At 37.8% G+C, this 26010-nt stretch overlaps 1 protein-coding gene and 1 long non-coding RNA gene across 2 annotated transcripts in view; both read right to left on the bottom strand.

Moving 5' to 3' along the window:
* LOC138852505 (uncharacterized) overlaps positions 1-15078 on the bottom strand; it is a 40042-nt gene extending 24964 nt beyond the window's left edge. Inside the window, exon 1 of the long non-coding RNA XR_011391824.1 lies at positions 14954-15078. This is a non-coding gene — a long non-coding RNA (uncharacterized lncRNA). The remainder of the gene's footprint in view (positions 1-14953) is intronic.
* A 6621-nt stretch (positions 15079-21699) lies between these two features.
* Positions 21700-26010, bottom strand: part of ECSIT (evolutionarily conserved signaling intermediate in Toll pathway, mitochondrial) — a 148887-nt gene continuing 144576 nt past the window's right edge. The window contains exon 11 of the mRNA XM_053775696.2: positions 21700-22586. The gene's annotated coding sequence lies outside the window, so the exon portion shown is untranslated. The remainder of the gene's footprint in view (positions 22587-26010) is intronic.

The raw sequence follows: 26010 nt of genomic DNA, 5'->3' as shown, positions 1-26010 counted from the left end.
TGGGAATGTTTGAAGTTTGAAGGGGCATCTGAACTAGTATCAATGCACCTCTGGGAAGACAGTAAGAGAGTGAATAATGGTGAAAGTGTTTCTTTTTCGAGCCACCCTACCTCGGTGGAAGATGGCTAGTGTGTTAAAAAAAAAATTAAGGTGTAAATACAATAAAATTTATACCATACTATTTTAATTAATGTATCTCACCTTCAAGTGTGCAGTTTATTCATACAGGAGAGGTTCATTGAAGAAGCTGTGTGTGCAGCTGACTGTTCACAAAAAGCCAGTCAACCCTCAGGTTTCAGTGCATAGAAATGTTTTCCCTTGTCACTCCATTTTTACTGCATTTTATGTGTATTATACATACTATGAGTGAGGTGAAAGTGTTGAATGATGATGAAAGTATTTTCTTTTTGGGGATTTTCTTTCTTTTTGGATCACCATGCCTCGGTGGGAGACGGCCGACTTGTTGAAAAAAAAAAAGAAATATACCATACAATGCTGTAATTGCATGCATTCCTAGGGCTTTGGAAGCATATTTATATCTCCTTAATGATAACAGTTTGAGCATAAACAAGTGTCTGGTGATGCAGGTTTGAAGAGAAAATAATAAGAAAATTTAGGGCGATAAGAAAGCAGTGAGTAATCTTGACACATAATGAAAGGGAAGCTAAGCCAAACTTGGTGTAGTGTTGAGAAAGGTAGCACTTTTGGTCTGAGGATAATAAGGAAGCCATGCATGAAGAAATGAAACAGTGTGTCACAATTTAAAATGAAGGCAAATAAAGTCTGAGTTTTCCTCTCAGGGCTAATTAATTGCCAGAAAAACCTAATCATATAAAATGACAAATACCAGGCACTTGTACCATAGAATTCTCTGCCTCTAAAAGGTGGCTGAGTAGATTTCAAGCATTTGGAGTTCAGATATGAGGACAATTCTGTCCTTATAGAATGCTATAGCTTATATGGTATATGCAGATTTTTTTTATAACACATCAGCCACTTCCTACCAAGATGGTGATCCAAAGAAGGTAAACTTCCATCATCACTCATCTTTATCTGTCTTTCCAGAAGTGTGCTTTTATCTCCTTGAAGTGAATCTTGATTGTCTACAACCCTTCCCTGACCCTCCCCTCCTCTCCTATACATCTGGCCTTTGGGGATATTTCTCTTGTAAATTGCAGCTCCTAGGTTGAAGGAAAAGGCTAGTTATCCGTCCCATTCCATTGAGGCCCTCAGTGGTGGTGGTGTTTGCCATGAGAATTGGATCATATAGAGATGTGCTGAGTTGCCTTTAGGAGTTCCAGAGGGTGGCTTTGTGCTTCCTTGGATGAAAGGAGGTGGTGACCAAAAGAAGTATGACTTGGCAGGTTTCAAGTCCTTCTCTTTTGTCTGCTTAGCTAGGTGGCTTGGTGGATGTGTGGCTGCCAACCTGGATTGCTGGTTTATGAGCATGAAAGGTAGGGTAGGGTAGGGAGCAGTATTCATGCAACAGTGGCAACACTGTGTAACGAGGGTATTCATGGATGTGGAGAGGGATGTATAATCTCTGTTTTTCCTTTGAGCAGCTTGTCACCCATCTCCCCATTTTTTCTTTAAAAAACAGAGACCTTAATTTATGGATAGTTTCATTGATGATTTGCCTCCTCCTGGGCTCCTTACCCCTGCAACATGTTTACCTTGCATTGACCCGCTCACAGACCTTCTTTTGAACCCAGTATCACTTTTGGATAACACCTCGTTGCCTAACTCCAATGCCAGTGTTTTGGCTGACCACATGCTGTGTGGAGTCACTTCTGTGACAAAAGAACCACAGACTGGTCAGCACCTGGCTTTTAGGCATGAAAGGGCATTTGCCTGTTGATGTTATGTGTAGTGAAACGTTCTAGTTGGTGAGCTACTTGCCTATTGTTAATTCCACTACTTCTGTGTGAACAGTCTGGAAAAATGTATATACTCGCCAGACCTAATTCTGTTCTTATGGTAGTTGCTAGTGCTAGCATTGCATACCCTGTTGAGGTTGCCATAGAAATTAGGCATCATCTTGTCTGTGTATCCCAAGAGCTCCATCTCTTTTTCTTATTTCTTTCCTCCAAACTCGAGAGGAAGTTGGCCCCTCTAGATTCTACTTCTCACATTGAGGAGCCTTATAATGTGCCCTTCACACTCAGTGAATCTGTGTAAGTGCTTTTCTTATGTAAACCCACATCAACTGGGGCTGATGATATACATGGCTGTATGCTTCTTCCCTGACTAGCCAGGCTGAAAGCATCTTTAACCCTATGTATCCTTAACCCTTAAATGGTCCAAACGTATATATACGTTCTCTCGTGTAGCGCCCCGAATATTTTAAGAAAAAAGTCTTTTTTTTTTTTTTTTTTTTTTTTTTTTTTTTTTAAAAATGAGCATGTGGTACCCAGGCGTCCCCAATTTTTTTCATATGGCGCACACTGAGTGTGCATACCCACTCTCTCATGTCTAGGGGACTCAGGCCTATCGTGCCAATGTTGAATGAATGACAAATGAAACGTATATATACGTTTGCGGTGCTATGCGAGAGAACGTACAGTGGACCCCCGGTATTCGATATTAATCCGTTCCTGAGAGCTCATCGAATACTGATAATATTGAAAACTGAATCAATTTTCCTCATAAGAAATAATGGAAATCAAATTAATCCGTGCAAGACACCCAAAAGTATGAAAAAAAAAATTTTTACTACATGAAATATTAAGTTTAATGCAATAGAATAATTACAATAACAATAAAATATTTGACACTTAACTTTAATGAAGATCTGGTGATGATTGATGGGATGGGAGGAGGGGAGAGGTGTTAGTGTTTAGAAGGGGAATCCTCTTCCATTAGGACTTGAGGTAGCAAGTCCTTTTACCGGGGTTACTTCCCTTCTTCTTTTAATGCCACTAGGACCAGCTTGAGAGTCACTGGATTTCTGTCGCACAACATATCTGCCCATAGTGGCCTGTACCTCCTGTTCCTTTATGACATTCCTAAAGTGTTTCACAACATTGTTAGTGTAATAGTCACCAGCACGGCTTGCAATAGCTGTGTTAGGGTGATTGTCATCAAAAAAGGTTTGCACTTTAAGCCACATTGCACACATTTCCTTAATCTTTGAAGTAGGAAACTTCTTCAATTTCTCTATCCCCTCCTCCGAAGCAGTTTCCTCAAGTGTGGCCTCTTGCTGTTGAAGATGATGTATCAGCTCATCAGTGGTTAGGTCTTCACTGTCTTCCTCCACCAACTCTTCCACATCCTCCCCACTAACCTCCAACCCCAAGGACTTCCCCAATGCCACAATGGATTCCTCAACCTGCATAGGATTCTCAGGGTTAGCCTCAAATCCTTCAAAATCCCTTTTGTCTACACATTCTGGCCACAGTTTTTTCCAAGCAGAGTTCAAGGTCCTCTTAGTCACTCCCTCCCAAGCCGTACCTATAAGGTTTATACAATTGAGGATATTAAAGTGATCCTTCCAAAACTCTGTTAGAGTCAGTTGAGTTTCTGTGGTCACTATAAAGCACTTTTGAAACAGCTTTTGTGTACAGTTTCTTGAAGTTGGAAATGACCTGCTGGTCCATGGGCTGCAGGAGAGGAGTGGTATTATGAGGCAAAAACTTGACCTTAATGAAGCTCATGTCCCCAGAAAGTCGCTCTGCCAAGTCTGTAGGATGACCAGGGGCATTGTCTAATACCAGGAGGCACTTAAGGTCTAATTTCTTTTCAGTTAGGTAATTTTTCAGTGGGGGCAAATGCTTGGTGTAACCAGTCATAGAAAAAGTCCCTAGTGACCCATGCCTTACTGTTTGCCCTCCACAGCACACCCAAATTAGCCTTGAGGACATTGCTTTTCATGAACACTCTGGGAGTTTCAGAGTGATACACCAATAAAGGCTTCACTTTGCAATCACCACTAGCATTGGCACACATGAGAAGAGTAAGCCCGTCTTTCATAGGCTTATGTCCTGGGAGTGCCTTTTCCTCCTGAGTAATGTAGGTCCTGCTTGGCATTTTCTTCCAAAACAGGTCTGTTTCGTCACAATTAAACACTTGTTCAGGTTTCAGTCCTTCACTGTCTATGTAATCCTTGAATTCCTTCACATATTTTTCAGCTGCTTTTTGGTCCGAACTGGCAGCCTCACCATGCCTAATCACACTATGTATGCCACTACAATTCTTAAATCTTTCAAACCAACCTTTGCTGGCCTTAAATTCACTCACATCACCACTAGTTTCAGGCACTTTCTTTACCAAATCGTCATGCAACTGCCTAGCCTTTTCACAAATGATCGCTTGAGAGATGCTATCTCCTGCTATCTTTTTTTCATTTATCCACACCAATAACAATCTCTCAACATTTTCTAACACTTGCGGTCGCTGTTTCGTAATCACTGTTGCACCTTTTGCAAGAACAGCTTCCTTGATTGCCGTTTTCCTGGTCACTATAGTAGAGATGGTTGATTGGGGTTTATTATACAACCTAACCAGCTCCGACACACGCACTCCACTTTCGTACTTTGCAATTATCTCTTTCTTCATTTCATAAGTCATTAGTGACTTTTTTCTCAAAGGGTTGGCACTAGAAGCTTTCTTGGGGCCCATGGTGACTTATTTTGCAGAAACAAGCACCAAACACAGTGATAATATGGATAATATGGAATGTACCGAATGTATCCTTAGATGCGCGCACACTGGCTGGCTTGTAAATGCTGGCACACACGGGGCAGTTCAGGCCACACGTGGACAGGTCTTGTACGAATCGTATCGAATACCGGGTTTCAATTGAATATCGAGGAAAATTTTTTGCGATATAATGCATCAAATACCGGATTTATCGAATACCGGGGGTCCACTGTATGTATATGTTTGGACCGTTTAAGGGCTCTTAGCATTACTGTCTTTTTGCTTGCTATTATTGATCATACTTCTGTTCTCCCTTCCAATATTTAGTTGTCTCTTTATGTTGACGATTTTGCTATGGGTTGTGTAGGCACTGTTACCTTGTGACAGCCTCTCCAGAGTACTGCTGATTGTGCTTCCCACTGGGCTATCTCTCATGGCTTTAAATTTTCTGTTTCTGAAACACATCAGCTTACTTTCATAAGATTCCTGTTGTCCCTCAGACTGTTCTGCACCTATATTGTTCCCGTACCTATTAGCAAGATAATCAAATTTCTTGGTCTTCTGTTTGATTGCTGAATGTCCTGGAAGCCTTGCATAACCACTCTGAAAGCTGCATGTCATAGCTGTCTAAACCTTAAAACTCTCACCCATCTTTCTTGGGAGGATGGGGAAGAAGCTAATAGATGCACTGTTCTTTGCCTTTAACCCTTTGACTGTTTTGGTTGTATATATACGTCTTACAAGTCAGTGTTTTGGACATAAATATACTCAATAATTCTAGCGGCACGCAGTACACAATGAGAAAAAAAAACAGACCGTGTTTTTGGATTAAAACGCCGAATTTGAGGTGTATTTTTGTATAGTATTTATGGTTGTATTCTCGTTTTCTTGGTCTCATTTGATAGAATGAAAGGCATATTACAGAAATAGAGATGATTTCGATTAGTTTCACAATGAAAACGACCTTGAAATTGAGCTCAAAGTAGCAGAAATGTTTGATTTTTACCAATGTTCAAGAGTAAGCAAATCACACCACACGTCCAATACACATCAACTGGGGAGTCTAATATTCTTTCACTAGTGCACTGATATTATTTATACCATTTTTACAATAATGCAGTAGTCTGCATAACAGTAAGTCTTCTATTTTTTGTGTGAATAAAAAATCAAAATAGAAAGCAAGAATAATATAAGAGGGACCTGGAGACGTGACTAATGAACAGAGGATATGTTATTTTAGTGTCAAGAATGTCTGCATTGTTTATTCTGGATCCTATTTTGAAATTGGCATCTTTTTTAACCCTTTGACTGTTTACGACGTATAAATACGTCTTACGAGCCAATGTTTCTGACGTATTTATACGCACAAATTCTAGCGGCTTCAAATCAAGCGGGAAAGGCCTGGTAGGCCTACATGAGAGAGAATGGGTCTCAGTGGTCGGTGTGCACCCTGTGAAAAAAATCTGGGACCCAGCGGTGCATTGTGGGAACGCCATGTTGTTAGTCCATTTTCACCATGCCTCTCGGTAAGAAGTTCCTCACTCCTCGGCAGATTGGAGGTCTTTTGTTCCCAAGTGATAGCTCTAACAGCGATGAAAATGTCAGTGACAGTGAATTCCAGGGTTTTGAAGTGAGTGCTACCGGAAAAAGTGCCCAGGATAACGTAATTAGTGATGAAAACCCAGATGACCCACAACCTTCCACCTCTGGTGCTGGGCCGGCTTGTTCACGTTCACGTTCGCCTGTACCAGGACGAAAGAGGAAACTATTTGGTCGTGTACAACACCCAGATGTTAGCAGTGAATATGATAGTGATAGTGATTTCAAGGTCATTGAAAGCAGTTCTAGTGACAGTGAGGGTGAATATTCCCCAGTGAAGCGGCAGTATGTACGACATAGCATGCGGTCTGGTAGTGTTTCATATGTTGTTCCAAGGGGAAGGAGAAATTCTGGGAGCACATCCCGTGGCCCTACACCACGACCTGATAGTGAAGATGACGATATTGTAACGATGGGTATGAATGATGTGAGTGAGGGAGCAGGCAGTGGTGGTGATAGTGAGGGTGGCACGGCCCATGTGGCACCATCAGCGGGCCACGCTACAACCCACGCTGCTGACTCTGCACAACAACCAGCCTCACCCGACCCCACACTCCCACAACCTGCACAACCACAACCACGGTACAATATCCAGACCTCACCAGCAGACCGCATCTGGGATTGGCAGGATGGTGACAAGTTTGTTCCCAGTCCCCATGACTTTGATGAAACACAAAGTGGAATAAAGCCATCATGTCCACTTGGGAACAATGCCAGTGAACTGGACTGCTTTGAGTTATTCTTCGATGAACCCCTGATGGACATCATTGTCAGGGAAACAAACACATACTGTGATTACACCATGGCAAATACAATTCTCTCACCAAAATCACGGCTACACAAGTGGAAGGAGACAACTGTGGCAGAGATGTACCTGTTTTTTGTCACAATAATGCTTATGCCACATGTGTATAAGCACACTGTCACCACATACTGGGCAACAGAACGCCTGATTTCAACTCCAGGTTTTAGTGACATTATAGGTGTCAATCGTTTCCTGATACTGTTACGTATGTTACACTTTTCAGACAAAACCAGGCCTGACAGAAGCAACAGGTTATATAAGATAAGACATCACTTTTCAGACAAAACCAGGCCTGACAGAAGCGACAGGTTATATAAGATAAGACATGTGTTTATGTACATGAAACAAAAGTGCTGCATGTATTTTTATCCCTTCAGGAAGCTTGTTATTGATGAGTCCTTGATTTTATTCAAAGGAAGACTCTCGTTCAAGCAATATATACCAAGCAAGAGGAAACGCTTTGGTATAAAGCTATTTGTACTGTGTGATTGCAGAAGTGGTCTAGTTTTGGATATCATTGTGTACACTGGCAGTAATACTTTGAGAGATACCATGAAATTATTGGGTATCTCTGGTGATGTGGTTCGAACAATAATGGAACCATATCTTGGTAAGGGGCATATGTTATTTACTGATAACTGGTACAGAAGCCCCTTACTCAGTGATTTCTTGCGAGTGAACTTGACAGACGTGTGTGGCACAGTGCGTCGTAATCGTAAACATATGCCAAGGTTCGACGCTGGCACTCGCAGAGGTGAGGTGCAAGCCTTTGCTGCCAATGACATCATGGCATTTCGGTGGCATGACAAACGTGATGTCACATTGTTGACATCAGTTCACCGAAACGAAATGGTACACAGTGGTAGGCACAACAGAGAGACCAATGAACCCATTCTAAAGCCTGCAGCTGTCATGGACTACAACCTCAATATGCGCTTAGTGGACAAATGTGACATGCAGATTGGGTTTGCAGACTGTGTACACAAGAGTTATAAGTGGTATATAAAACTTTTTTTCCATCTTGTTGATATCTCTATGCTAAATGCTTATAACATATACAAGTTGAAGGCCAACAAAACACCAAAATATGGTGAATTTTGCTTGTCAGTAATCAGACAAATAATTGCAAAGTACCAAGGAGCAACACCTGCACACAAACACGCAGAGACACTCGTTTTATGTGCGAGGAGTGTCAAGTGCCCCTCTGCATATACCCATGTTTCAAAGAGTTCCACAAGCTGCAGCAGTTCTAGGAACGTGTTTAGTGACTGTACATATGTATATATATTATGGAACAATAGTAATAAACATTATTTTGTATTGTTTGTTTGTGTAAACAAAGTGTATACACAAACTAATAGTGATAAAGTTTGTTCTGTTATTGTGTTGTAAATAATGAGTGTATATTTGAACAATGCACCTTACATTGGTCTCACAGGCCACATAAGTTACCTGGAACAGAAAAATATTGAAAAATGCAAGAAACCTTTGAATTAGAGTAAATAAAAGAATACCGGGTGGGCGGCAGTCGCCGCTGTTGCTGTATGCACGTCACTTTCTGCAAACTTTGCGGCTCTATATCTCGGTAAGTACTGATGGCAAAATCTTTTTTTTAGGCTTAAAACACTCAGAAAAATATTCCTAACATTTTCATAAGAAAAAATAATTTTTTTTTTTTCGAATATTTGGCGACATAGAATGACAGTTTCAGAGAGGGGCCTGAAACAGTCAAAGGGTTAATTTGCATGAAATTGGCCAAATTTCCAATTTCTGACCACACTATTGGGTAGTTCAAATCAGTAAATGGGCTGTTTCTTGTACTCAATTGATAGAAAAAATGGAGTTCTAAAGAAATAGCTATGAGTTTGGTCGACTGGGACAATGGAATTGGTCAAAAATAGGGCTCAAAGTCGGCGAAATCGCTGATGCTTATATATCGCTGAGATTACTAACTTCACGGAGTGTAATTCCATGAGTTTTTGACCAAATTTCGCACTTTTGGTGTCATTACCACCGGGAAAAGATTCTCTATCATTTCACAAGAAAAAATAATTTTTTTTTTCCAAAAACTTTTCAACACAGAATGACAGTTTCAGGAAGGGGCTTGCGACAGTCAAAGGGTTAATCCGCCCTGATCTTACATCTAAACTAGAGTATGGTGACCAATATAGTCTTCAGCCTCCCACACTTTTTCCAAATTTGACCCCAGTTCTCATCATGGGTTACGTTTGTCTTTTTGGGCTCTCCCCTTTTCCCATCGAGAACCTCTGTGGAGTGACAAACATCCTTTCTTTGCAAGCTCAGTGCAATGTCCATTGTCTCCATTGTTTTGTTTGTTCTCACAACATTCATGATCCTTCCATGTGTAGAATTGTACCAGATGTTAGTAAGGCTTCTTTGTTTAATCATTGCCTCCATTTATTAATCCCATTTTCTCCTTATTTGCTTTCTATTGGTTTTCCCTAATTTACCTCCCCTCTACATTCACCTTGCATCTTACTTTTTCCTCCCTCCTTGGGAATTCCCAACAATCATATTTGCTCTTTCCCACTTCCTTGTGCAAAAGCTCACTTGCCTGCTATAATTACATGCTCATTCTTTCTTGATCACTTCCATTCTCATTCTCATGCATTGTACACTGATGATTCGACATCCCCAAATGGTGTTGAATTTTCAACAGTTTTTGCTGACAGAATCACCTAAGGTCATTATTTACTAGACTTGGTCAGTGTGTTCACAGCACTTATATGCAATCCTCATAGCTATCATGCATATTTCAGTGATGTCCTTCAATGGCTTTCACAGTGCATTATAGGCTATTCAAAAATTTGACTCTCGTCAATCTTTGCATTAAACTTTGGTTTTGTTGCATTTCTAGTAAACACAAAGACGTCAGTTTTTGCTGGTTCCCAAGACATGTTGATGTTTAAGGTAACAAATAAGCAGACTCAACTGCTTGTTCAGCAGTTCATAACCTCCCAATTTCCCACGGGTATTTCTCATTCGGATTATCTTTTGTTAATCTCTCAACAACTCCTCAACGAATGGACACATTGATGGCCCAAGTTGGTCTACAACAAATTGTTTTCTGTTAACCCTTTGACTGTCGCGGCCGTATATATACGTCTTACGAGGTACCGTGTTTGACGTATATATACTCATAAATTCTAGCAGCTTCAAATCAAGCAGGAGAAAGCTGGTAGGCCCACATGTGAGAGAATGGGTCTGTGTGGTCAGTGTGCACCATATTAAAAAAATCCTGGAGCACGCAGTGCATAATGAGAAAAAAAAACTCCGACCGTTTTTTTTAATTAAAATGCCGACTTTGTGGTCTATTTTCGTATAGTATTTATGGTTGTATTCTCGTTTTCTTGGTCTCATTTGATAGAATGGAAAACATGTTATAGAAATAGAGGTGATTTTGACTGATTTTACTATAAAAAGAACCTATGTTTGATTTTTGCCAATGTTCAAAAGTAAACAAATGATGCCATTGTCCAATAAATGTCCAACTAGCCATACTAATATGCAGTCATGAATGGGTTGATGTTATTTATACAATTATTACAGTATTGCAGTAGTCTGCATAATAGTAAGTCTTCTATTTTTTTGTTTGAATAAAAATTCAAAATAGAAAGCAAGAGTAATATTAGAGGGGCCTGGAGACATGACTGATGAGCAAAGAAAATGTTATTTTAGAGCCAGGAATGTCTGCATTGTTCATTCTGGACCTTAAATTGAAATTGTCATATTTTTTAGTTTTCGTGAAATTGGCCAAATTGCAAATTTCTGACCACATTATTAGGTAGTTGAAATCAGTAAATGGGCAGTTTCGTGTACTCAATCGATAGAAAAAATGGAGTTCTAAAGAAATAGCTATGAGTTTGGGCGACTGGAATAATGGAATTTGCTGAAAATAGGGCTCAAAGTGGGCGAAATCGCCGATTTGTAAACAGCGCCGAGGTCACTAACTTCGCGAGAGCATAATTTCGTCAGTTTTCCATCAAATTTCGTTTTTTTTGGTGTCATTACAATCGGGAAAAGATTCTCTATCATTTCACAAGAAAAAATAATTTTTTTTTTTTTTTAAATTTTGCGACACCAGGAGACACCTCAGGATTGGGGGTTGCAACAGTCAAAGGGTTAAATTTCTGTAAAACCATGTTTAAGTTTCTGGCCATCTTCCCACCGCTTGTTTTTGAAACTGCACTTTCCCATCCAAGTATCAGCCACACCAGCCCAATGGAAAAATGCCTGGTACCTCTGCAAGAACTGTCAGACTGCACTCTCAGTTCACCATGCCTTAATAGATTATGAAGCCTTTTAGCAGGTACCTAGAATTCACTTCCCTTTGTCTCCACTGCCCCAACACTAACTCTTACCAACCTTGCTGAAAGTGCCACTTTTAACACATTCTCTCTGACATTTTAACAGAAACTAACTTATTGCATCAACTGTGATTTTCCTTTTCCTTTTGCACTCTCCCTCCTCCCACTAACCCCTGCCCATTCACAGTCCCTTTGCAGATTCTTCCTTTTGTACATCCTTACCTGCAATGCTGTATGACCCCTTCAGGTTTAGTGGTTACTTGGATTATATTATTATTCTAGAAGTGTACAGAGATCACAATTCCAATTATCTACTGAACTATAACTTTGACACCTATCCTTGAGAGTGCGAACACTATGCTTCTCACCTTGGGAATTCAAGTCCATCTTACTGGTTTCCCCAAATTGAGACAAGTTATCTTGCTAACACTCAGCAGCATATTTAATTAAAAAAATCAGTTGTCTGCATTCACTGCAAGCTACTGCACTCACACATACCTGCTGGATGCTCAAACCCCTCCCACTCAAAATCTCCTCCATCCAACTCTTTCTGGGACGTCCCCTACACCTTCCATCTGCACCAGATTTATTCAATCTGTTGGTCAGCCTATCATGCTTCAATGTTTTCTGATGACCAAACCACCTCAAAAAACCCCATTGTAGTCCCAGAATCATACCTATCATATCAGCACATGTCTTCTAATGCTCCTTATTCTCTATCTCTTGTTATATTTATGGGAAAGTGCTAAGCCCATAGGGGTCATACAGTACCTGGAGAAGGAGAAGTAATAGTTTGATGCAAGAAGAGGGAGGGGAAGGTAGCTCAAATAACTTGGATCAAGAGCTTTTCCCCTTACCAGCATTCAAGGCACTCTGAAGGATATCCCTTGCATAATAATCACATCACACCCTTGATTTCAGGCATCATGATACCTGCACTGCAACATTCAAAGACATGCCTCACATCCATACAAAGGTTTTAGTGCCATTCTTCTCTAATACATCCCCCTTTATGCATCCATTGATAAACTGGCTTCTTTTAGCAGATTTCACACCACTCCAGCTATCTTATTTCACTCTTGTATTCTATGATCTGCCTCATCTTTCATAGATTCATCCACTCCCATATATTGAAATACATTCTATGTACTGTATTTGAACTTAAATGTTACTTTATTCCATAATTTATGGGTAAAAGTATATTGGTAAGTGACTAAGAAGATTGCAGCCTTAAATTTTATTCTGATCAGATAGGTATTTTCATTGTCAGAGAAAAAATTAAAAACCCCAAGGAATTGGATGTGGCTCCCCCTACCCTTTAGATCAAACTTGAATGCCTCCCATGCTCCCAGGCACTGTATGATTCCTACAAGTTTAATGCTTCTCCATGAATGTAATAATAATAAGTCATTTCAGTAGTATAATTTGCAGATATATCCATCAACAACATACAGTAAATTTTCATTATCATAAAGGATACATATTACATGCATCAACTGCATTATTCACTGGGTTGTTGTCTACTTCCACACACTACTGTAGCTACTTTACCATTCTGTGTTCTTGCATATAAATTAATATACCACTAATTTTTATATTTATGCAGAAGACATGCACTCAATGTACTCTGTCATTACATAAACAAAACAGTTTAAACATGGGCTTCATACATTACTGATTATTGTTACATTCATGGAGATGTGCTAAACCCATAGGTGTTATACAGTGCCTGGAGGGAATGGAAGACAGACTTGATTCAAGAAAGTACAGGTCCAATTCCTTCTAGTTTTTAATAGCACCTGTACATATTACTGAAACCTCAGCTTCGTTATATACAGTGTTATATTATGTACCCATGATAAACTGCCAATTGCTACATTTATTCTGCATCACACTCCCTCGTCATCTTTACACATTTCCTCCTTTCACATTTCTACTTGAAGTGCTGAATGACCCTTTTGGGTTTAGTGTTTCATCTGATTATTTTATTCTAGATCATGCTCATGACCTGCTCTTTCTCACTTGGTTCTATAAGAAATTAATAACAATTAAAGCCTTTTGTCTATTGTAACATAATAAAAAAGTAGACGAACTCCTTCATGTGTGTTTTTCTTTTCTAAAAATAGACAAATTTCTAAGTACCTTAAGATTATTTCTTTCATAAAATGCTTTAGTTTAAAAATCTGAATTATAAATCTATATTACTTCTCATTTATAATAGGTAGTCAGAACTGATATCACTTCCTCAAAAGGGTAAGATTTATCCTTAAAGATGTGTGCGGCTAATAATAAGCCTTAAACTTTATAAGATTACTGATCTTCTGTGTCCTATATAAGCATGGGAATAAAGCATTATAATCTATTTAATCACAATACATACTGCCTGTACTATGTGTGGCAAATCAATAGATTTTTTAATGTTGCATTTTTTTTTAGAATGTGTGCATTATTCATTACTGAGTTTTTTGTTATGTATATATTAGAGTATTAGATTAATTTGTAATTTATAATAGTTATATTTTTTATGTGGACGAAGGATAAAAATCAAAAGCATTAATATAGGTACAATAATATGTGTAATTGATTAATACAATTTATAAATGGCCTGCATTTAAGTTCAAAGGATTTTAATATCAAGTGCATGACAGTGATTATCCTATTAGTACTGTATTCGATAACCATAACAGTATAAATTACAACAAATATTGCTCAACTTAAGCCTGATTTCATGCTATTGTTTGTACAAAATTTCACATATTTGTATTAACAGGAACAGAACTATGCTAGTGGTGTCTCATCTTCAGTGTTTAATGTGTAATAATTTTTAATTTTCAGTGGCTACTGGATTTACTACCTCTTATATTCTGTTTTAGTATTCTACTTTTTTGTGAAGGAAAAATCTTTTTTATTTTTTGGGGGGGGGGGCATTTTTGTGCTTACAGTTATGGTCTCTTGTTCTCCCTGTTGCTGGTGTAAAGAAATCTTTATTTGAATCCTTTTATGGCCTTAAGTGTTTTTTTTTTTGTTGTTGTTGTTATCAGCCAGTGGGAGCATATTTAATATTTCCAGTCTTTTTCTAAACATTTTCATTTCTTGGGAGCCATTTTGTAGTTTATTGGAATTTTTCTACCTTCATTGTGTATTGTATTCAGTGTTCTTTTTAACCCCTAAACAGTCCAAACGTATATACATATACATTCTTATGCGTAGTGCCCCAAACATATATATACATTTTAATTTTCCTGCCTCCAAATTTGGCATGATTGCTCTGAGATGCCTGGTCAGCATAGAATGGGTCTTAACACTCAGTGTGCACCATATTAAAAAAATCTGGGACCACTTGGTACCTTGTGGGAGCGTTAGTTAAATTGAGCACCAGCTAGAGCAAACAGTGTGGCAAACACCAAGGATTTACTGATGTAATGCCATATTAACACTCCTCTTTTAAGAGGAAAGTGATGTTAACCCCAAGTGTAGGGTCTGTCGATCTCTGTCTCTGTCTTTGTCTATCTCTTTCAATCTGTCTCTGTCTATCTCTGTCTTACAGGTACACATAAACACAAGTATACATAGTGTAAATTACCTAGGATAACCCAAAAAATCCAGACAAAGTGCTATACTCTGCTTGAAGATGTGAGTAAACATGATGATGCAGTCTTGTGGCTCTCTCTGAGGCAGAGAGCTAGATGGATAGACAGAGAGCCTGATAGACAGACAAATAGACAGACATGTTAGTGTACCAGCGAAAACAAAGCAACTGCTGATGCTCATCAAATGTCACCTCTAATCTTTTCTTATCAAGTGTTATCACTGCACCCTTGTGTGTGCTCATTAACCCCTTCAGGGTCCAAGGCCCAAATCTGAAGTGGTGCCCCAGTGTCCAAGAATTTAAAAAAAAAAAATTTGTTATTTTTTCTTATGAAATGGTAGAGAATCTTTTTGTAAAGGTAATAAAACAAAAAGTACGAAATTTGATGGAAAATTGACGAAATTATGTTCTCGCGAATTTTGATGTGTCAGCGATATTTACGAATCGGCGATTTTGCCGAATTTGACTCCCATTTTAGGCCAATTACATTATTCCAGTCAACCAAATTCTTAGCTATTTCGCTAGTATTACTTCTATTCTATCGATTGAGCACAAGAAATCGCCAAGTCAACTGTTTCAACTACAAATTAAAGTGATCGGAAATTGTTAATTTGGCCAATTTAACACAAAGTTCAAAATATTCCAATTTCAAAATAGGGTCCAGAATAAACAATGTAGGTATTCCTGGAACTAAACTAACATTTCCTCTGTTCATTAGTTATGTTTTGAGGCTTTACAAATAAATTCCATTTTGATTTTTTATTCACATAATGAATTTTTATTCACACCAAAAAATAGAAGATTTACTGTTATGCAATACTGTAATAATTGTATAAATATCATCACCATATTTGTGAATGCATATTAGACCCACCAGCTGGCGTGTATTAGACGTGTGAGGTCGTTTGTTTACTCTTGAATATCGGCAAAAATTTAACATTTCTGCTACTTTGAGCTCAGTTTCAAGCCATTTCCAGTGCTAAAACCAATCAAAATCATCTCTATTTCTGTAATACGTCTTCCATTCTATCAAATGAGACCAAGAAATCGCAAATACAACTATAAAAAACATACGAAAAAACACTGCAAAGTCGCTGTTTTAATCGAAAAATCATGATTTCAGTTTTTTCTCTAATTATACAAAGTGTGCTGCAGGATCTGTTTTATGTGGTGCACACATACCTCATAGATGTATTCTCTCATATCTAGGCCCAAATGTACCACTCACAGTTTATCAGAGTGAGCTGAGCTCATGATGTAGATCTACGGTTTGGACCCTGAACGTAAAGCCGTAGATCTACGGAACGGACCCTGAAAGGGTTAAAGGTCATCTCTTTTCAAATGTTATTTTATCTTGTCATTGTCAGGGGTGAACTGTTTTTCATGCTTCAAGGGAACTATCGTTGTCGTCGTACTCCTCCTCCTCCAATATTGCTGGGATATATAAATACTTTCTATATTTTTTTTTTTTTCAACAAGTCGGCCGTCTCCCACCGAGGCAGGGTGACCCAAAAAAAGAAAGAAAATTCCCAAAAAGAAAATGCTTTCATCATCATTCAACACTTTCACCACACTCACACATAATCACTGTTTTTGCAGAGGTGCTCAGAATACAACAGCTTAGAAGCATATATGTATAAAGATACACAATATATCCCTCCAAACTGCCAATATCCCAAACTCCTCCTTTAAAGTGCAGGCATTGTACTTCCCATTTTCAGGACTCAAGTCCGACTATATGAAAATAACCGGTTTCCCTGAATCCCTTCACTAAATATTACCCTGCTCACACTCCAACAGATCGTCAGATCCGAAGTACCATTTGTCTCCATTCACTCCTATCTAACAAGCTCACGCACGCTTGCTGGAAGTCCAAGCCCCTTGCCCACAAAACCTCCTTTACTCCCTCTCTCCAACCCTTTCGAGGACGACCCCTACCTCGCCTTCCTTCCCCTATAGATTTATATGCTTTCCATGTCATTCTACTTTGATCCATTCTCTCTAAATGACCAAACCACCTCAACAACCCCTCTTCTGCCCTCTGACTAATACTTTTATTAACTCCACACCTTTTCCAAATTTCCACACTCCGAATTTTCTGCATAATATTTACACCACACATTGCCCTTAGACAGGACATCTCCACTGCTTCCAACCGTCTCCTCGCTGCTGCATTTACCGCCCAAGCTTCACACCCATATAAGAGTGTTGGTACTACTATACTTTCATACATTCCCTTCTTTGCCTCCATAGATAACGTTTTTTGACTCTATATATACCTCAATGCACCACTCGCCTTTTTTCCCTCATCAATTCTTTGATTAACCTCATCCTTCATAAATCCATCCGCCGACACATCAACTCCCAAGTATCTGAAAACATTCACTTCTTCCATACTCCTCCTCCCCAATTTGATATCCAATTTTTCTTTATCTAAATCATTTGATACCCTCATCACCTTACTCTTTTCTATGTTCACTTTCAACTTTCTACCTTTACACACATTCCCAAACTCATCCACTAACCTTTGCAATTTTTCTTAGAATCTCCCATAAGCACAGTATCATCAGCAAAAAGTAACTGTTAATTCCCATTTTGAATTTGATTCCCCATAATTTAATCCCACCCCTCTCCTGAACACCCTAGCATTTACTTCTTTTACAACCCCATCTATAAATATATTAAACAACCATGGTGACATTACACATCCCTGTCTAAGACCTACTTTTACCGGGAAGTATTCTCCCTCTCTTCTACACACCCTAACCTGAGCCTCACTATCCTCATAAAAACTCTTTACAGCATTTAGTAACTTACCACCTATTCCAAATACTTGCAACATCTGCCACATTGCTCCCCTATCCACTCTATCATATGCCTTTTCTAAATCCATAAATGCAATAAAAACTTCCCTACCTTTATCTAAATACTGTTCACATATATGCTTCAATGTAAACACTTGATCTACACATCCCCTACCCACTCTGAAACCTCCTTGCTCATCCGCAATCCTACATTCTGTCTTACCTCTAATTCTTTCAATTATAACCCTACCGTACACTTTTCCTGGTATACTCAATAAACTTATTCCTCTATAATTTTTACAATCTCTTTTGTCCCCTTTCCCTTTATATAAAGGGACTATACATGCTCTCTGCCAATCCCTAGGTACCTTCCCCTCTTTCATACATTTATTAAACAAAAGTACCAACCACTCCAAACACTATATCCCCCCCTGCTTTTAACATTTCTGTCATGATCCCATCAGTTCCAGCTGCTTTACCCCCTTTCATTCTACGTAATGCCTCGCGTACCTCCCCCACACTTACATTCTGCTCTTCTTCACTCCTAAAAGATGGTATACCTCCCTGACCAGTACATGAATTACCGCCTCCCTTTCTTCCTCAACATTTAAAAGTTCCTCAAAATATTCTCGCTATCTACCTAATACCTCCCTCTCCCCATCTACTAACTCCCCTACTCTGTTTTTAACTGACAAATCCATACTTTCCCTAGGCTTTCTTAACTTGTTTAACTCACTCCAAAATTTTTTCTTATTTTCATTAAAATTTCTTGACAGTGCCTCTCCCACTCTATCATCTGCTCTCCTTTTGCACTCTCTCACCACTCTCTTCACCTTTCTTTTACTCTCCATATACTCTGCTTTTCTTATAACACTTCTGCTTTGTAAAAACCTCTCATAAGCTAACTTTTTCTCTTTTATCACATCCTTTACTTCATCATTCCACCAGTCACTCCTCTTTCCACCTGCCCCCACCCTCCTATAACCACAAACTTCTGCCCCACATTCTAATACTGCATTTTTAAAACTATTCCAACCCTCTTCAACCCCCCTACTACTCATCTTTGCACTAGCCCACCTTTCTGCCAACAGTCGCTTATATCTCCCCCGAACTTCCTCCTCCCTTAGTTTATACACTTTCACCTTGCTCTTACTTGTTGTTGCCACCTTCCTCTTTTCCCATCTACCTCTTACTCTAACTGTAGCTACAAAAACAATAGTGTGAATGTCCACCTGTCAGTGTGTTTGTGACAATTTGAGTACAATTTCAGTACCTAATACTAGTGTCAGAACAAAGAATGGTTATATGTCAAGAATTACTATAAATTGTAATTATCAGAACATAAAAATTATATAAATATGAAAAATAGAAAAAAAGGTATATCAGCAACACTTCTGCAAGTTGCAGGACTCGATGTTGCCGTCACGTGAGCATCCAGTGCCAACTTCTCGGCCTCGTATCTCTGTTAGTACTGAGCCTAATTTTTTTTATTATTCTAAGACTTAAAAAAAATGTGTTCTTTTTTTTCTAGAAAAAAAAATTTCTTTTCAAAATATTCGGGGCGCTGTGCAAGAGAACGCATATATATGTTTGGACCGTTTAAGGGTTAAGTGCAGACACCACTCTACCACTGCATTTTCCAGTATGCAGTGAAAGTGCATACTCCAATATGCAGTGGCAGAACAGCATTTTTTGCATTGTAGCATTTGCCAGTGTAGCGTAAGAGTTTTTCAAGTCTTCATTTATGTGATCTGAGAACATTCTTCTTTAATTGCTGTACTCCTCAGTCCTACTGTCTGTTGCTTTCAGTATTTTATTCCTTCAAGACGGTGCCTTAATTCTAGTAAAGATCTTTTGATCCAAGACCTTAGAGCCACCTTCCCCATCCTTGGATCAAGCCTGATTAATCCCAACCCATCCCCTCCTCCCCCCCCCCCCAAGTCTTGTATGGGTTCAGCACTTCTCCATGAATATTATAATTATAGTGCTAAACCCTTATGGGTCATACAGATCTGTATAATAATATCACACTATTCATGTGCCCTGTAGTGTGTTAGTGCTTCTTTTTTATTATAATAATAATAATGTGCCCTGTTTTTGCTTTCTCTCATTTTCCTTACATACTTTTACATTAATGAAAATTGCACTTTATTATAAATCTTTCACTCTATTTGTTCAGTTTATCCAAATGTCTTTATAAACATTGTCATTATTATTGCAGACCTTATAAAGCATTGTGTAGATTTTTTTTATGACATCTGCAAGTATGTTCAAATACTTTTTTTCTATCCTTCTGATAAGACTGCCTGGGGAAATGAGAAGTAATTGGATATGATTCAAAAAAAGTGGAGAGTAGCTCCAGTTTCTTGGTTAAAGAGCCCTTAACCAGCATCAAGGTACCCCCTTTCTTCCTGAGAAGGGTTCATGCTCCTTAAGCTTATTTCTTCAGATTAATTCATTCATTTGTATATAAAATGTTTATAAATATATTAATGCTTTTTTGTTTTTTTGTCTGTCTCGATCTGCTCTTCATTGCACTGATGAGTCATTTGATGAGTGGGTCACGTTTTTTTTATAATGGATTCTATTGTTATTTAGCTTTTTTATAGCCTCTGCCTCTTAATATTTATATATACTGTACTAAAGTGTGTGTGTGTGTTGGTGTATATATATATATATATATATATATATATATATATATATATATATATATATATATATATATATATATATATATATATATATATATATATATATATATATATATATATATATATATATATATATATATATAGTATATATATATATATATATATATATATATATATATATATATATATATATATATATATATATATATATATAGTATATATATATATATTATTATATAATATATATATATATATATATATATTATATATATTATTATATATATATATATATTATATATGTATATGTCGTGCCGAATAGGCAGAACTTGCGATTTTGGCTTAAATAGCAACGCTCATCTTGCCATATAAGACAAGCGAAAATTTGTGTATGCAATAATTTCGCCAAAATCATTCTGAACCTAACGAAAAAAATATATTTCACTGTGATTGTTTAGTATTAATTATTGCAAACAAATCTAAAATATATTTAGTTGGGTTAAGCTAAAATAACTTGCTCTTGTTATAATAAGGTTAGGTAAGTTTTCTAAGATTCTTTTGATCCAAAATTATAAATTTTTACATTAACATTATTGAAAAAAATATGAGTTCTTGCTAATTAACCAGTTTTACCTATTCGGCACAACACACACACACACACACACACACACATATATATATATATATATATATATATATATATATATATATATATATATATATATATATATATATATATATATATATATACTGTAGTATATAAACTGGTATACATGAAATACCATTATCTAGAAGTTTATTTAAGTGCAGCATTAATTTATGCTAAAAGAGGGCTACCTTTATTGTTAATACTGTTCAAGTTCAATGGTTTAATTTAACAACTAATAACCTCATCAAGCTTATGTTAAACTAGATTATAAAATGCCTGACTAAAAATATAAAGGCTGCACTGTGCATGATATAATGTACTTGTTTTGAATAATTAAAATAAGCTTTTGTTTTGAAGTTTATAAATAGAAATTATTTTATATAATGTAATTGTATATACATACATACTAGTTTAACTGGTAATGGATTTTTCTGCATGTTGTAGTTACCATTATCTAGTCATAATGTTAGTAATTTCTCAGGCACATTAGGATGGGAGAAGTTAATAGTAGTGACTGAACTTTGAGAAAATACCTAGGTTAAGTCATGGATAGATGTATCTGATGGTTAATAAATTTTCAAGCACTTCCACTTAGTAAAATGTTTGCTAACCAGGTAACATATGTCCCAATTTTTGTGAAATTAAAAAAAAAAAAATCGGTAAATAAAGTGGGCGATATAAAATGTAATCAACATCCCAATGAAAGGTTAATGGGGCAAAGCTTCATAGTGATGAGATTCCTTACTCTAGCACTGCCTTTATCTAACACCTTTTTAGCAAATTGATTTGGAAAGTATATTCATTATTGCCTTAGTCTGCAGAAAAAAGCTTTCTTGGCAAGTTTTTAATTTTCTTTTTTCTATTAATGTATTTGTCAATGTTGATCTGATTATAAATATTTTATAAATAAAAGCTCCTGAGTTTTAATCTTAAACCAAAATTATTGAAAAACTGGGCATTTTGTTTATAAGATAAACTAAGTTTTTAAATAAGAGTTTAATATTAGTGAATAATATTGTTTGGTTGTATAGTACTTTGATACTGTTCTGTGCATTCCATCTAGTACAATAAGATGTTTAAGCAAATAAATAAGCATGAAAACGAAACAAAAAAAAAAAAAAAGTTTGTGAAATAACTTTTTTGTGATAATTTACTATTAAGATATGCTGCCAGTTACAAAAGCACATTTATATTTTTTATGAAAGCAGTACCATAACATATTTATTTGCAAAACCATGTATCGCTACTCTAACCAAATGAATTGTACAATGTCTGTGGTTTTGGCCAACTGTGATCTCCATATAGGAACATTCTACCAATATGAATGCTGGTAGGGAAGCCAATAAATGTTTGTGATGTTTATATATTTTTGTTTGATTACAAGAACCTGTTGAATAAGTCCTAAAGAGACAAAAATTATTTAACTCGTACTTAAAATTCATGCATGAGCCGGGCCCATATCTGGGCCTTGGGAGTAGAAAGACTCTCGGAATTCATCATCATCCAAGGTATACAACCTACAGTGCCTGCAATAGAAATTGTCAACATAACAATTTACATAATTTACATACAAAATATTAATAAAATGGGAAATTAAGCAAAATTAATGACTTACATTACTCTTGTGACCTACTGTTGGCTCATTCCATCTTTAGCTTTAATTACTTGTTTAATTCTTAAAGGCATACTGTCAGAGATTCTTGAAGCATTCACTCTATTGTGATCCAGTGTCCTTGTCTCTCTATATTCACTCATTGTATCTCTTAATTTACCTCCCCTTTACATTCACCCTACATCTTTTCCCTCCCTCCTTAGAAAGTTCGTATGATTTGTGTTTACCTCCCCACTTCCATGTGCAAACTCATTTATCTAAAACCTTATGCTTTTGAACACTTCCAGTTTCATTCTCATGTTATGGTTGTGTACACCGATAGTTCCATAAGTAAATCTCATGATGGTGTCAGATATGCAGCTGTTTTTTCTGAAATAGTAATCCAAGATCATTTACTAAATGCACATAAGTTTTTTTCTTTTTTCAAATCCTTGGACATCCCAATGTTCAGGACAATGAACAAGCAGACTCGGACACTTGGTCATCTATTTATGACCTTCCAATTTCCTGTGGGGTATTCCTTGGACTGTTTTCAATGCTTTCTTAATTTCAAACTGCTGACAACAGTGTTGGTCTGAATTGGACCATAACAAATTGTTTTCTATTGAACACATTTGGAATTCTGGCCATCATCTTTTCCCTGATGATAGGGCTTTCATGTGGCATGGGAATTATGGTCTTTGCTGTACTGGGTGGCTTCCCGCTCTCTTTTTCTTGATCACTTCCACTCCCATTCTCATGCCACCACTGTGTACACAGATGGCTCTAAGTCTTCAGACGGCGTCGGATTCGCAGCAGTGTTTCCGGACAGCGTCGTGCGGGGACATTTACTATCTTCAGCTAGCATTTTTACTGCTGAACTGTATGCCATTCTTGCAGCACTTATTCATATCGCATCTATGCCTGTCATCATTTGTAGTAGTCTCAGACTCCCTTAGTGCTCTACAGGCTATACGAAAATTTGATACATCTCATCCCCTAGTTCTCCGTATCCAACTTTGGCTACGCCGTATCTCTACCAAACATAAAGATATTGTTTTTTGTTGGGTCCCTGGTCATGTCGACGTACAGGGCAATGAACAGCCAGACACTGCTGCGCGGTCAGCAGTACATGACCTACCAATTTCCTATCGAGGTGTTCCATTTCTGGACTATTTTGCTGCAATAGCTACCCACCTTCGCACCCGTTGGCAACAACGTTGGTCAACTCTGCTCGGTAACAAACTTCATTCTATTAAACCGAGCATAGGTTACTGGCCGTCTTCTTGTCATCAGTGCCGAGGTTGGGAGACCACTCTCTCCCGCCTTCGCATTGGTCACACTCGTCTTACTCATGGGTATCTCATGGAGAGGCACCCTGTTCCTCTCTGTGAGCAGTGTCAAGTTCCAGTATCGATTAGCCACATTCTGTTAGACTGCCCTCTCTATCAACGAGCACGCAGAATTTACCTCCAACGTCGTCTTCGTTCTACTACTCTCTCTTTACCTTCCCTTCTTGCTGATGGACCCTCCTTTAATCCTGACTCTCTCATTGACTTCTTGACAACGACTGATTTACTCCACAAACTCTGATGATACTTTTCGCACTCCCCTCAGCCCTTTCTAGTTCAGTCTCTTGCTGCCCTTTACCCTTTCACCATCCACTGCCCCGCTGTTATCCGTAACCTATTACTCATCCATCTCCCTTTTGCCACCTGATGCCCTCGCTTCCTTCCTGCCCTGCAGCGCTGTATAGTCCTTGTGGCTTAGCTCTTCTTTTTTATTATAATAATAATGTACTGGGTGAGCTTCGATTCACTCAGGATGGCCATAGGATTTAGTGGCTTAACTAAATAGTGTCCTGTGTTGTTTGCCATGAACTGTTATTATTACAGTATTATTAAAATAATGGGGAGGCTCTAAACCCGTAGAATTATACAGCGCCTGTGGGGGGGAGAGATAAAGGTACTCAGGCTTAACCCTTTGACTGTCGCGGCCGTATATATACGTTTACGAGGTACCGTGTTTGATGTATATATACTCATAAATTCTAGCAGCTTCAAATCAGGCAGGAGAAAGCTGGTAGGCCCACATGTGAGAGAATGGGTCTGTGTGGTCAGTGTGCACCATATAAAAAAAATCCTGGAGCACGCAGTGCATAATGAGAAAAAAAAACTCCGACCGTTTTTTTTAATTAAAATGCCGAATTTATGGTCTATTTTCGTATAGTATTTGTGGTTGTATTCTCGTTTTCTTGGTCTCATTTGATAGAATGGAAACTATATTATAGAAATAGAGGTGATTTTGATTAATTTTACTATAAACAGAACCTGGAAATGGAGCACAAAGTACAGGAAATGTTTGATTTTTGCCGATGTTCAAAAGTAAACAAATGATGTCATTGTCCAATAAATGTCCAAATAGCCATTCTAATATGCAGTCATGAATGGGTTGATGTAATTTTTACAATTATTACAATATTTCAGTAGTCTGCATAACAGTAAATCTTCTATTTTTTGTTTGAATAAAATTTCAAAATAAAAAGCAAGAGTAATATTAGAGGGGCCTGGAGACATGACTGATGAACAAAGAAAATGTTATTTTAGAGCCAGGAATGTCTGCATTGTTCATTCTGGTCCTTATTTTGAAATTGTCATATTTTTTAATTTTTGTGAAATTGGCCAAATTGCAAATTTCTGACCATGTTATTGGGTAGTTGAAATCGGTAAATGGGCAGTTTCTTGTACTCAATCGGTGGAAAAAATGAAGTTCTGAAGAAATAGCTATGAGTTTGGTTGACTGGAATAAGGGAATTAGCCGAAAATAGGGCTCAAAGTGGGCGAAATCGCCGATTTGTAAATATCGCCGAGGTCGCTAACTTCGCGAGAGCGTAATTCCGTCAGTTTTCCATCAAATTTCGTTTTTTTTTGGTGTCTTTACAATCGGAAAAAGATTCTCTATCATTTCATAAGAAAAAATAATTTTTTTTTTTTTAAATTTTGCGACACCAGGAGACGCCTCAGGATTGGGGGTTGCGACAGTCATAGGGTTAATTCAGGGAACTGGAGCACAGATCCAATTCCCTAGATCAAGAGCCCCTCACCAGCACCAAGGAGCCCTCCTTGAGGGGCCATGCACTGTGACCTGTGAATTCGTTGCTTCTCTTTTCTGGAAGTTAAGCAAACAGGTAGTTTGTGGTCTGCAGGTAGGCAACATACTTCTTTGGTAGGATATAGGTTGAATGGGAGGTTCAGTGCTGGCCCCACTGAATCAATCAGCTGGTGTAGCATTGCTCTTATCTGCCTGGTAGAACGATGTGTTCAGCGAGCATCTGTGATTGGGCACCACTTCGATCCTGT

The sequence above is a fragment of the Cherax quadricarinatus genome, chromosome 10 (genome assembly GCF_038502225.1).
Source record: "Cherax quadricarinatus isolate ZL_2023a chromosome 10, ASM3850222v1, whole genome shotgun sequence".
Taxonomy (NCBI): Eukaryota; Metazoa; Arthropoda; class Malacostraca; order Decapoda; family Parastacidae; genus Cherax; species Cherax quadricarinatus.
This window is presented reverse-complemented; position numbering and strand designations above follow the sequence as displayed.